This window comes from Staurois parvus, unplaced genomic scaffold (genome assembly GCF_062004578.1).
Source record: "Staurois parvus isolate SC_StPar_1 unplaced genomic scaffold, SC_StPar_1.0 ptg000232l, whole genome shotgun sequence".
Lineage (NCBI taxonomy): Eukaryota > Metazoa > Chordata > Amphibia > Anura > Ranidae > Staurois > Staurois parvus.
This window is the reverse complement of record NW_028318028.1, coordinates 5,124,164-5,137,395: the sequence shown is the minus strand read 5'-3', so window position 1 is coordinate 5,137,395 and position 13,232 is coordinate 5,124,164. Positions and strand designations below refer to the sequence as shown.

Genomic DNA, 13,232 nt, shown 5'->3' with positions numbered 1-13,232 from the left:
CTTCTGGAGGTCAAGTGGTTAAACTTTAGTTTTGTCTTCTAGTAAGATAATTGTGGCTTTAATAAATTTTTTTTTCAAACACTTTTTTTAGTGAAAGCTTTACATAGGATCATGTATGTAATATGAAATCAGATATATATTTTTTTCATATCCATGAAAAAAATTGTGAATCATAAAGAGCATACCCCTGAAGAGGAGATACTCTCTCGAAACGCGTCTGCTCATAGCGCTCTGTTTCATAGGTTCCTTTGAGCTGTATAAATACTGCTTATTGTCTCTGTATTGTATGGTCACCGCCATATGTTTGTATTTGTTTTTATTTTAAAAGACTTTTTATATTACCCTGATAAATATACTTATTTTAATATATATTGAAAAACTTCATTGTGGACTTTTCACTGTACAAAAAAAGAGGGCTAGCTCTTTCATGTATATTCACTATGTGGGATGTGTGCAGTTCCAGACTGTAAAAATTTGTACACATACTGTGTTAAACAGGGGAGTGATGACAGTATAAAAAAAATAGACACAAACTTGTTTAATGAAATACTAGAAGCTGGCATGACCTGCATATAAGTGAAACCCATTTGATACACAATGAATATGCACTTTGTATGATTTTTTGGTACATGGTTATTAGTGTGCGAACCACTGAGCTTATGTTTAATTATCTTCATTATTTGAGGTTATTTGTAGCACAGCAACATGTAGATGTTAAGATATATACCCTAATATTGGTTGCTTTTGAATTAGCAGTTTAGCACAGGCGGCGGTGGTGGTGGTGGTGGTGATGGGGGGGTTATTTAAAAATCAAAATCTCATTGTAAATTCATTATCAATCATGATGCCCACCACCACTGACTATATGGAAAAGAAAAAAGATGATTACCCGCTCCAGATGACCATCTCCTGAAGGTAATACAAGCCAAATAACAGCTCCTTGAGCTGTCATTGGCTATATAAAGGATGGCCATGTGGCTATTTTTATGCAATGATGTAATGCTCCATTTCTTGACTATTTGTTTACCTGGCCGGGGATTCCCTGTCATGTAAGTGAATGGGTCAGGTGATGGGAAGGATGCAGCAGCTGCAAGATTCCACTGCTTCCTTAGCAACCATTGACAGCTAGAAGTTGTCATGTTCATCCACACTAAACACCCTAAACATTCAGAGTTAACATAAACATTAAGCTCATCCCTACACAGCAGTAAACAAAATCAGGGGATAAGCCACCAGCAGGAAGGTCGAGGTTTGGATTTATTGCTACCTTGGGTTATCAGCAAAAGCTGTAGGTCCCAGATATGCTGTCCTAGGAGTTGTATGTCCAAATTTATGCATTTTTTTAAACCATAATGTGCTGCATGGTGTTTGAGCTATTACCAGCAGGCTTAGAAGGAACTATAAAGAGGCTTTTGCAAAAGCTAGCCCTTCACCATAAAAGGGGGGTCTTAGAGCAGCCAAAGGGATAGATTTACTAAAAGTGGTGCACTCAGAATCTGGTGCAGTTGTGCATGGTAGCCAATCAGCTCCTAACTTCAGCTTGTTCAGTTAAGCTTTGACAATAAAACCTGGAAGCGGATTAGTTTCTATGAAGTATTGCACCAGATTGTGCACTCTCCAGTTGTAGTAAATAACCCCCAAAGTGTATTAAAAGCTGTTGTAGGAAGAGATAGGGAAAGTTGATAAGCTGTATAGGGAGAAATAAGGGAAATAAGGGTCAGTTTCAAAAATTTTTGGGGGGACTTTTCTTTTCTTTATGTTGATAAGGCCTCTTTTAGGTTTGGGGTGCTCAACACGGACCAAAAAGGATCACAGCCCACTGTCTTTGATCCTCCACTAAGTTTCAATGAAAAGTATGTCAGTTTCCTGGTAATCTGTACATAGTGGAGTCCAGTACTTCAAGTCAAGAAAAGAAAATGATCTGTGATCCTTTCTGTCAGCAACTGAATCTTTTACAGCTGCATTGGTTGAACGAGGAAAAAATAAACTAAGTGCACCTAAACCACCTTACATTAAATCACTGACATTCACTGCATCCTCTATCCAAATAAAAGTAAGGCATACATCATTTGGACCTATCAGCCACGAATAAAACTGTTCTGCTGCTGGCCAATTTTACACAGCTTTATCATCCACAAGATCGTAAATCTTGCAATTAAACAACCTCCTGTGCTCTTTTTCATGAGAACATTTTGCCCCAGTCTTGCTCATTAAAACTGCCCTGCCACTGGCAAATTTTAAATTGCTGTATATCTTCAGTGTCTTTAATGAGAGCTTGATAGAAATTGGCCAGGATAGTTTTGCATCAGTGAGAACATGGACAACCTCAGTGAACTATATGCCTAGCAAAGCAGGCCTATTACAGCTTGATGAAAAAGCAACATTCTTTTATTGCAGTGTATCCATTTGGGATGGTGCTGTAAGCTAGGCTAATTGGAAAAGAAAAAACATCTAACCCTCAGTACAGCAAGAGTATGATGTTGATGAAAACTATGAACAAGTTTACAGTGTAACTAAACCCAAAAACAAAATTTTAAATATTGTAGTTTATCATTCATTGGATGTGCTGACTGCATAAGTTTAATTTCTTTTTAAGTTCCTATTCCTTTACATCCATCTGGTGAACAGCCAGTAACATATCTCCTATGTTATGGTGGCTACATTCACTTATCCACTGTATCCATGGAGGAGAAATGCAGTCAACCTTGGACAGCAGCATTGACAATCAGTGGAGAGAGTAGGAGTGCATAAACCAGTAGATTTACATCACAAACAAAAAACAATTTTAAAGCACACTTACCAGTTAGCCTGCAAAATTACCAATTTGACCCTGTCAAACAATTTACGTTAAAAACAGAGGTTTTTATTATTTGCACACATTAGCAAATATATGTGTAAGCCACAGTGCCTACGTCAAAGCTCCTCTTTCTACTGCAGCCCTAGCTCTATAGATTTGAGAGTCTCCAATTGGAACACATATAGCAGTGGATAGATAAAATAATGGATAGATAAAATAATACCTGGTGCATACAATGAAAAAATCAGATGAAAAAAATGTACTCATAGTGTTTGTTTGATAATCTATTGTTTAGTACACAGCTTTCAAGAGAGTTCATGTGAAAATATCTGAAGGAACAAACACAAAAATTTTTCTTGAAAGATATCAGAACAAACAATTTTTGTATAATTAGTACAGTGTTTGTACGGAACAAATTGAGTGACCAAGACCATGCATACTCGGAAGTGTAAGAATACATTACAATACAATATAATGTGGTTAATCTACCCTTGTTACTTAACCCTGCATTTGCATGATTAATCATTGTGCTCATGATTTAAGGAGGGCCCAGCTGAAACTCGCTATACAAGTTTTGACAGCTTCCAAAAAAACGACAGAAAAGGTCTGAAAGACTGTGTTACTATGGATATTTTTGGGTGATTTCAAAGCGTAGGTATATGTGAATAGTTAGATTTTTAAGACTGTGTTGTTTTAGAAGCTAACCCTCCCCTATTGACATGCATCTACCAAAATGTATCAAGGAACATATAAAAAGACAGTAATGAATCCTTAGTCACTGACCTTAGCAGGGCAGATTTAAGGACTACAAAAGCAAAAAGTCTAGTGAGATGGTTTGGTCTGCAAACAGTCTTGTTTTGCAAGCACATTTTGAAGTGAAAGCTTTACATCACGGTTTCTTAGTGTATAAATGATTGGATTAAACAGGGGAGTGATAACAAGATATAAAACAGACACAAGCTTGTCTGATGCACTGTTAGAATCTGGTGCGACACGCATATATGTAAAGCACAGACTTCCATAAAAGATACAGACTACAATAAGATGGGATGTACATGTGGAGAATGCTTTCTGTCGTCCTTTAGAAGAAGGCATCTTTAGGATAGTCCATGCGATGTAGAAGTAAGAGACAGAGATAACCAGCAATGAGCTAAGAAGAACAAATGCTGCTATAAAGAAATCAACAAGTTCCTCAGTATTGATGTCCCCACAAACCAACTTTAACAGTGGAGAAGCATCACAAAAGTAATGGTCTACTTTATTGGATCCACAAAAATTCTGCTGATAAAAAAGATAGATTGGAAAACCTGGTGTGCAGAGCCCCGCAAGCCAAGAACATATAAGAAGGCACCAAATATGCCTTTCTTACATTATGATGGTGTATTGTAGTGGCAAACAGATTGCTATGTAACGGTCATAAGCCATGGTGGCCAGGAGATAGCACTCAGCAGCACACAGAAAGACAAATAAGAACAACTGAGCAAAACATCCATCAAAGGATATTTCCTGATTTCCTGTGATGATGTTGAATAACATATTGGGAAGTGTAACATTAATGTACCCAGTCTCCAAGAAGGAAAGATTACCTATGGATATATACATGGGCTTCCAAAGTTTGCTGTTTTGTATGATCAATAACACGATGGTCATGTTTTCTAAGACTGTGAAAATATAAATGAAAAGGAATACAGAAAAGATGGGTATCTGGCAGTTTTGGCAGTCCGAAAAACCAGCCAGGAGGAACTTGCTTATCAATGACTTGTTTGACATCACAAACTTTTTTTTTTAAATAAATAAATTGGAATCAAGAATGGAATCCAATGTTTCATGTTATTATGAATTATATTTAGTAATTAGTCTGAATTAGTAGTTAGTAATTAGAGCTTCCAACCATACTCCAACAGCTATCATTGGAATAGCTAGCTTTAGGATGGGTTAATATAAATAATTTTCAAACCTTGTAAAAAAAACATATCAGATATAACTTAAATATGTTATGTAATATACATTTCCTTTCCATTATAATTTGACAACCAAATCATTATTTGTTTTAAGCCTTTAGCAACGTTAGGTCACTTTAACCGTTCCTTAAAACTATTATCTCAGTAAATAGAATGCTCCTCATTAAAAAAAATGAATGCAATTTTTTGCCAAGCACTGTTCACCCTTCCAACACTCAAGAACTGTCCAATGCTTTTTTTTATCAATCCAGTGCCACCAGGCACTTCTGGCCAATAGCATTCAGCCCATCTCCTGTGAGCCATTCCTAGGGGTGCATCATCAAGCAGCCTAGGCTGGCAGTTTTCTTGGACTGAGTGGCACTCTCAGTGTTGATGGAGAGGTGGCTGGAGTTCCTCTTGTAGAAGTGAAGCATTTCTTGTACAGCATGCTGCACATTAGGCCATCCCCAACCAGGTCAGTACATGTGATGGGCAACCTCACTGGGCAATGAGGAGGTATGTGCTGCAGGAATGGGAACACCCAAGAACAACCGTGCATGTACTGCTGATGCCTCTGCTTTTACAGTGTTAGATGATCCAACAGATGTGCATTATAGTAGACCTATATTTTTAATAGAACCATGAAATCATCAATTACATCATGAAATCATCAACCACCTATTACATTGGTGGACATTGTAAATGCCCCAATACATTGCCGTTGAGCACAGAATCCCCTGTAAAGTTGGTGGCCAGTGTAGGATCTACCATTATATTTTTGGTCAGTGTATATATCACCCTTTACCTTTGTGGTTGGTGAGAGAATTGCCCCTTACATTGTTCTCATTGGGAGAAGGAGGGTACTTCTTACTCACTAAAAGAATCCCAGTCTGACTACGGCATCTGGGGGTATTAGTCTCACTACAGCCAAGTATGGCCCCATCCTGTAATTAATATTATTATCCATGATTTATAAAGCGCCAACAGTTTGTGCAGCACTTTACAATATAAAGGGGGACAGTACAATTACAATACAGTTCAATACAGAAGAAACCGGAGGGTCCTGCTCATGAAGCTTAAAATCTAAAGGAAGGGGGAAGTGGTACAAAAGGTGGTAGCTGCAGGGGATGATCTGATGGAGGTAACTCAAGTACAGTTCTTAGGTGGAGGTGGGGTAGGCTTCCCTGAATAAGTGAGTTTTCAAAGTGTAAAAGAACCATTAGGACCTTGGTGACCTCCTGCACAGGCAGTATATCTACCTATGTTTATGTAATTTCTTAAAAAAAATATAACTACAAATATACTAATAGAAATTGAACATTTGTAAAGAGGATTAGGCATGTAATACTGGCTGAATAGTAATTACTTATTTTCTGCAATTATTGTGCACTTCGGGCAGCTGCAAAACTATCAGCACGCAAAATTTTGGTAGAGAGCTGTTTTGTTTCATTAACACCTTCCACCCAACCTATAGCAGACTGATGGCAAGGCAGGACGTTCCTCCTTCTGAGTGGGCATCATATAATGTCCTCTTAGAAGGTGCTGATTGCACCACTGCATGACCCCACAGCCGCGTAATCTGTCACCGACTGTGTCCACTGGATACCATCGATGACTGATCACTACATCAGCTTGCTGCCAGTTTCATGTGAGCTCTGTGACCAATCACAGCAGATCACATGACAATTGTAAACAACAGATGGCTTCCATTCATGCCATCCATTGTATACAATTGTGTTGTTAGCTGTGATTGGTGACAGCGATCACATGGTACAGACAGAGCCAATTACAGCTAATCTTTGCCATGTGATTAGCTGTGGCCAATCACAGATAATCACAACAAAAGACACTGAATTAATCAGTTTCATTCAGTAAAAATGGTTTCTTGTATTAATGAATTTAATTGGTATAAGCAATCATAATGTGTAAACCCCCCCCCAAAAAAAAAAATCCTGATTGCTTCCCCAGAGCAGTACAGTGTTACTATGGTTGCAGTATTGCTCTGGTTACAGTATGTTTAAAAAAAAAAAAACATAAAAATAGTGACAAAAAATAAAAACAATTAATAAAAAAAAATATATACAGTATATATATCGTTTTTACATGCTGTCACCAGTCAGTGTTCCTGATCACTGCCACACTAGTATCAGCTGCGCGTTACTGCACTGGACCAACTTCCTTACAGTGACAATGGCGAATCATGCCTGCACAATATGTGTCACCAAAATCACTTGTAGTCTTCATTAGGGGTGCATGTGACAGGGTGAAACTCTAGAGCATAATTGGGAGACCACTGTCATCCTATAACAGGAAGTTTCTGAACAAGTTGCTTCATGACAAGAATATAGGCGGTACTTTTACATCCTAAATTCAGTTCTGAGACACCTCTTTCCTAATTAGTGGAGGCCTCTTGTTCATAATCAACTTTGTCACTCCACACATGTGTAAATTTTATCATTTACTGCTTTTGTTGGTCTAATATTGGAAAATGCTTCCTCACTACCACACTATAGTCTTTAAAGTGAACCCATATTTTGCCCATGTAGGGCAAAGTAGCAGGTTAACTTTACAGAAGGGATGTACCTTGCAGGGCACGCAGCCAAGCAAAAACAAAAATGGCAGATCCCTGGACAGCTACTGGGTTAAGATAGTAAATGATTATATCTACCAAAAGCAAGGATGATCAGATTTATGCAGCTGTACAAAGATGACTAAATCCAAACACTGTGCAAATATGATAAGATTTATTAACGCAGCAAAGCCAACCAACACCACAAACAATATACAAGCAATAGTGAAACACACATGACAAATGAAACCTAGTGAACACTACCAAACTACTAAACTAATGAAGTAACAACTATGATGCGCTATATACACAGGAGATACATAGAACTTTGGGAGAGATGGGTTAGAAAGGGGCCAGAGTGGGGATCAGGTACAAGGAGAGGCAGCAGCATAAAAGTAACAGGTACAAGACAGAAACGTTCACTGCAAAAGGTACAGGATCAGGATGTATGGCACACAGGGCAAAATGCTGATGCACTGTGAAAAGCTAGAGGAGGGACTAAATACCCTCCCAACTGCCAGCACCATATGCACACTAATTCCTGGGACCTTCTGGCTGCTGGTGGACACTGAAACTACACTTTTCAGGTCTTAAAACCACAGTGCCACCAGCTGGTGCTCTGGTTCCTACATCCTGTTTGGGATGCTGGGTGATGCTTTGATCAAGTATGATCAATGACATAACCAAGGATCCCCAGGTGGTTTGCTTACAAACAGAAGCCAATCAGTGATGTGTCATTTAGCAGCTGTAGTACAATCTAGTGCTGAATGAGAGATCCCTGGTCTGTTTACAAATAGCAGCCAGGGATTTATGTGGGATAACTGCCCAAATATGCCTAGTTTGTTCAGCCAAAATGTGTACAAGTTGGATTCAGGTCAAACTCACTTTAGAACCAAAGTTCATTCTTACTGTCCACCACATGCTGATGGACATTACAATTGCAAAGGCTAATTTCTGGGCTGTTATGCTGGTCCTCTGACTTAAGTACTTTTTAAACCAGTAACCCAGAAGTTCATACTGAACAGCCCTCCAGCGCACCACAATGCACAAACAAAAATTAATAACTGGGGTACCTCCAAAGATAAAGGGAAAAAAAGTAAAAAAGAAACAGAGGCCATGGGAGAGTTCCTTATGGTGTAGTAGTCTGACAGATAATTGGATGAAATAAACGATGAAAAGGTAGACTGCAATGGTGTATTCACATCTGTGAGGTTGCTGAACTCCCTATTGGGGGATCAGACAACCTGGAGTGAAAGCCTGCAGGGAATATGTCTGTCCCTATGCAGAGTAAGGTCGATGTTCAGTGAGGTGATTCGGACGAGCCTATGCTCTGCAGTCTGAGGATTCTGGTGTGTTCACAATAAGAGGTTTATGAGCCCCAAAAGGTGAGAAACTGGTGTCAGCAGAAACACCCAAATATGAAGGAGAAGCTGAGAAATGGATTCTTCATTAATTCAATATTTATTGCTTTTCATGGCACTACACTGGCCACTTCCTCAGGATGGTGCATAAAACACTTCAAACTGTGATCTGTCTCTCCTGCTGTTTACAAACAGCTTTGCATTGCACTTGGTGATATAAGACTTGGATGCAGCTGCTCGGCCATGGAAACCCATTCCATGAAGCTCTCTACACACTGTTGTTATACTAATCTGAAGGCCACATGAAGTTTGGAGGTCTGTAGCTATTGACTCTGCAGACAGTTGGTGGCTTCAGAGCACTGTGCGCTTCACCATGCGCTGACCCCGCTCTGTCATTTTACATGGCCTACCACTTCATGGCTGAGTTGCTGTTGTTCCCAGTTGCTTCCACTTTGTTATAATACCACTAGCAGTTGACTGTGGAATATTTAGTAGCAAGGAAATTTCACAGATAGACTTATTGCAAAGGTGGAAACCTATTACAGCTGACACAGCTGATCACATGATGAGGTAAAAGGCCAATCACAGCGGTCTTTTACCATGTGATCAGCTGTGTCCAATGACACAGCAGATGACAGTGTAAATACAGTTGCTGGTTATCGGCAGCACTTTCGACACGCTGTGTGTGAAAGTACTGTCGATAACCGGCAAATGACACAGAGGACATCTGCACCCATCATCAGGGCACTGATGGTCAGTGCCTAGCAGTGCCGCCCATCAGTGCCAATTAGTGCAGCCTATCAGTGCCCATCATTGCTGCATATCAGTGCAACATTATCAGTGCCTCATCATCAATGCTCACCTGTGCCACCTCATCAGTGCGGCTTCATCAATGCACATCAGTGAAGGAGACAAATTTCCTGTTTGCAAAACTTTCTAATAGAAACAAAGAAAAACTTTTTTTTTTTCAAATTTTCTGCTCTTTTTTTGTTTATAGTGCAAAAAATAAAACACCCAGTGGTGATTAAATACCACCAAAGAAATCTCTATTTGTGTGAAAAAATTATACAAATTTCATATAGGTACAATGTTCGCGCAATAGTCAAAGTGCGTCAGCGCTGAAAGCTGAAAATTGGCCTGAAGGAGGTAAAAGTGTCCAGTAGGCAAGTTGTTAAAAAGCAATCTTAGGATTCACTGTAGCCTTAAAACCCCCAAATTCATCATACTGGTTATGGGAGCTATTTATTATTGTTTCCACCCAAGTCCCCCACTTTCCACATTAAATTCAATGAGAAAAATGAATGACTCTTGGGTGAAAGATGAATTAAAAAAAGTAGATATGGGTGGGGATTTATAAATGGTGTCATAGATACCCTTCAAAATTCTATCAGGGCAAATGCCCATATTTGAGAAATGACTTGTCGCTGGGTGGACGGGCATTGATAGGGAAACTGAAAAGACTATTTCCCCATCAGGTCTGCTCCACTTTTGATCAATAGAGCAGAGGAGTGGGCAGATCTAAAGGCTGCTATTGGACTGAAGGCACTGGATCTTCCCATTGCTTGTGCTGTCAATCAAAAGTGGAGTGGACTTGATAGGAAACTAATCTCTCAGTTCCCTATCAGTAACTGTCCATTCCTCCTATAACGATCCAACACCAAGCACCTCTTAACCGCTTCCTGACCACCCTGTAGCAGAAATACTGCTACAGGGTGGCATTGGTGCGCAAAATCACGTATATATACCACCATTCGCGGCCGCGGCTGTCAATCACCGGGTCCCAGCCAGAAGTTACTCACCGGCGCCTGTTGATTTCCAGCGATCACCGACGGGGAGGAGAACTGTCTTGCTTAATAACAGTTCTCCTCCCTGTCAGCTCATGCACACTGCTCTGGATGGCTCACTAGGGAAGGAGTGTCTGATGTGGACACTTCTTCCCTAGAGCAGATATGGACAGAAGGTACACTTTCACTGGCACTTTGTGCCTAATGAATTCTAAAGTATGTCTATAACACCCTTTATGAACCCCCTTCTTACATTTACCGTACTCTGTTTTTTTCCTCTGCTATCAATGGGTTGAGCTTTTGCTTGCATGTGATGTCAGTCAAAGCATCCTGACAAGTAAAAAAGATTTTGTGACAAAATGGGTTCCTTGTGTTGCAATTAGAACTTCCCGTTAATTTCAATGGGCCACCCTATGCAAACGAAACATGCAAAATAAGTGTCTGACCCATTTTAACCACCTCAAGACTGGACACTTTGACCCCCTTCCTGCCCTGACCATTTATTTGGTTTTCAGAGCTGTCACATTTTAATGACAATTATTGCCATGCAACACTGTACCCAAATAAAAATGTTTTTATCAATTTTTGGTGAACTTTAATCACAGTTTCTTTGTTATATAAATGAAACAATACCAAAAAAATTGAAAGAAAAAAATTTTTTTTTTCATTTCCGTTATAAAGTTTGGTAAATAGATACCATTTCTTCATAAACCCAGGCCAAAGTGTATTTACACTACATTTCTATGGTAAAATTAACCCAAATCAGTGTATGATGTTTAGTCTGTGTGAAAGTTATTTGAGTCTACAAACTATATATTTGAAGATTGATCAGTCCTAATTTACTGATATATTAAGGTGCAGCGCTAGAACCATAAATTCAATATAATGCAATCAATAATGAAATTATCCAAAAAAAATCTTGATGATATATAAAGGGCAGATAATGTCAATGTTAGTGATGAATTAATCAGCACAGGTAAATCAATAAAGTGACAACAGTGCAAATGCACATTCCCAAACACAGGTAAATAGATAAAGTGACAACAGTGCAAATGCACATCCAAAAAAGGTGAAAATGGTGCTAAAAGTGACAAAGTCTATATATCGATATATAAATAAATAAACGTGAAGCTTCAGATAAAGTGATCCTCTGTGTATCTTCTGGTGATGAAATAATAGAAATACACACTCACCAGATGCACAATTCCATCATGCATTTTAGAATAATTACATCTCAGTGGGCCAGCTGGATCCTCTTATGGATACCTCTATCCTGGTATGGACTTCCCTCTGGGTCATGAGTGGGATGCAGCACCTCTCACCTCCTTTCAAAATGGGCTCTGTGGGTGGTAAGGCTCAGCAAGAGCCCCAAGAAAGGATGCCAAAATAGTGTTATACTGCTTCAAAAGGGATTTTATTGATTTATAACAGGCATGTAACAGAAGTGGTTGGGCAGCCATCTTTACCTTCAACTCATGGTCAGTCTGTGTTTTACTTCCACTTCTGTTACATGCCTGTTATGGATCAATAAAATCCCTTTTGAAGCAGTATCACACTATTTTGTCAGCCTTTCTTGGGGCTCTTGTGTTTTGTGCACATTCCCACAACACACAAAAGCCTTAAACTTTTGTTATTTTCATTTATTTTGTTTGTGATTTTCTTTAGTGTCACAAAAATGCAAAATGTATTTAATTTGTAAATACCTTTGCAATGCTTTGTACAAAAATAATAATTTTAGTGTTATTTTAAACAGTGCACATTCAAGAACAACATTTATACTAATCTATAGTAACATTTTATTAATCCATAGTAACATTTTTTCATAACATTTTATTCTATAGTATATATTTCAGTTTGTTATCATAATGACAAAGCTATTGCAGAATAATTAGGTCTATGGCAGTAATTTGAAATTTGCTATAGACCATATGGAGTGTACAGAGAGATGAAGTGGGTCATTTCTATTAACTACTGAACTGCAAATTCATTATTTATGTATATTATTTTTAGGAAATAGTGTGTAATATATTGTCTAATTTTATACATAGGTAAAGCATTGAAAGGCCCGTGTTACAACATCAGTAACCATTTTGAAACTTTCTACTGCAATAGCTGACAAAAACCTGTAAGCTGTACCAATTAGCTTCTACACCTGGAATCTCCTGATGCATGTAATTAAATGTATTTCTGCAGGAAAAATCCCTAGCGGACGCTCTCTTCTTTTACTTAGCTGTGAATAAAAAGTATGGGATGATTGCAATTATAACAACATATAACAAGTCCCTTGGCTGGTAAACAAAGAAAATTCTGTTTTGGCTTTGAGCTGTCTCTTGAGAAATTCGAAATGTTTGAATGAAAACTGTTTGTGTGGATCAGGTTGTTAATTTCAAGAGTGAATTCTTATTAAGTGCTTGGTCTCAGCTGGGAGCTAAAAAGTATTATTACAAATCACTGAAGATGAAGCAATGCAAAGTTATGTTCTGTAATAGCTTAACTCTTGTTAAATCATTTAAACTTTAAAGAAAGAAGTTGCCAAATACAGTAAAACATTTAGAGACCATTTTGAAACTTTTTTTTAATTTAATAAAAACATTAATAAAGTATAACATAAGGCTCTTTACTACTAATTATCAGTTTATTAAACAATTGTAACAATCTAATGTTGACCATTAATGTATGGCTGGATTTTGATGTTGCAAAGCCTTTAGTATGACCTAAAACAATCTCTTCCTCTCTGATTACAACCTCCTGCGCTTAGTCAATGGCTTCCTCTATAAGTCT

The 13,232-nt window shown here is 38.4% G+C and overlaps 1 pseudogene; it reads right to left on the bottom strand.

The window, feature by feature from the left end:
• Positions 1 to 3,619: 3,619 nt before the first annotated feature.
• Positions 3,620 to 4,567, bottom strand: LOC149460271 (olfactory receptor 2AP1-like; annotated as a pseudogene).
• Positions 4,568 to 13,232: the final 8,665 nt, after the last annotated feature.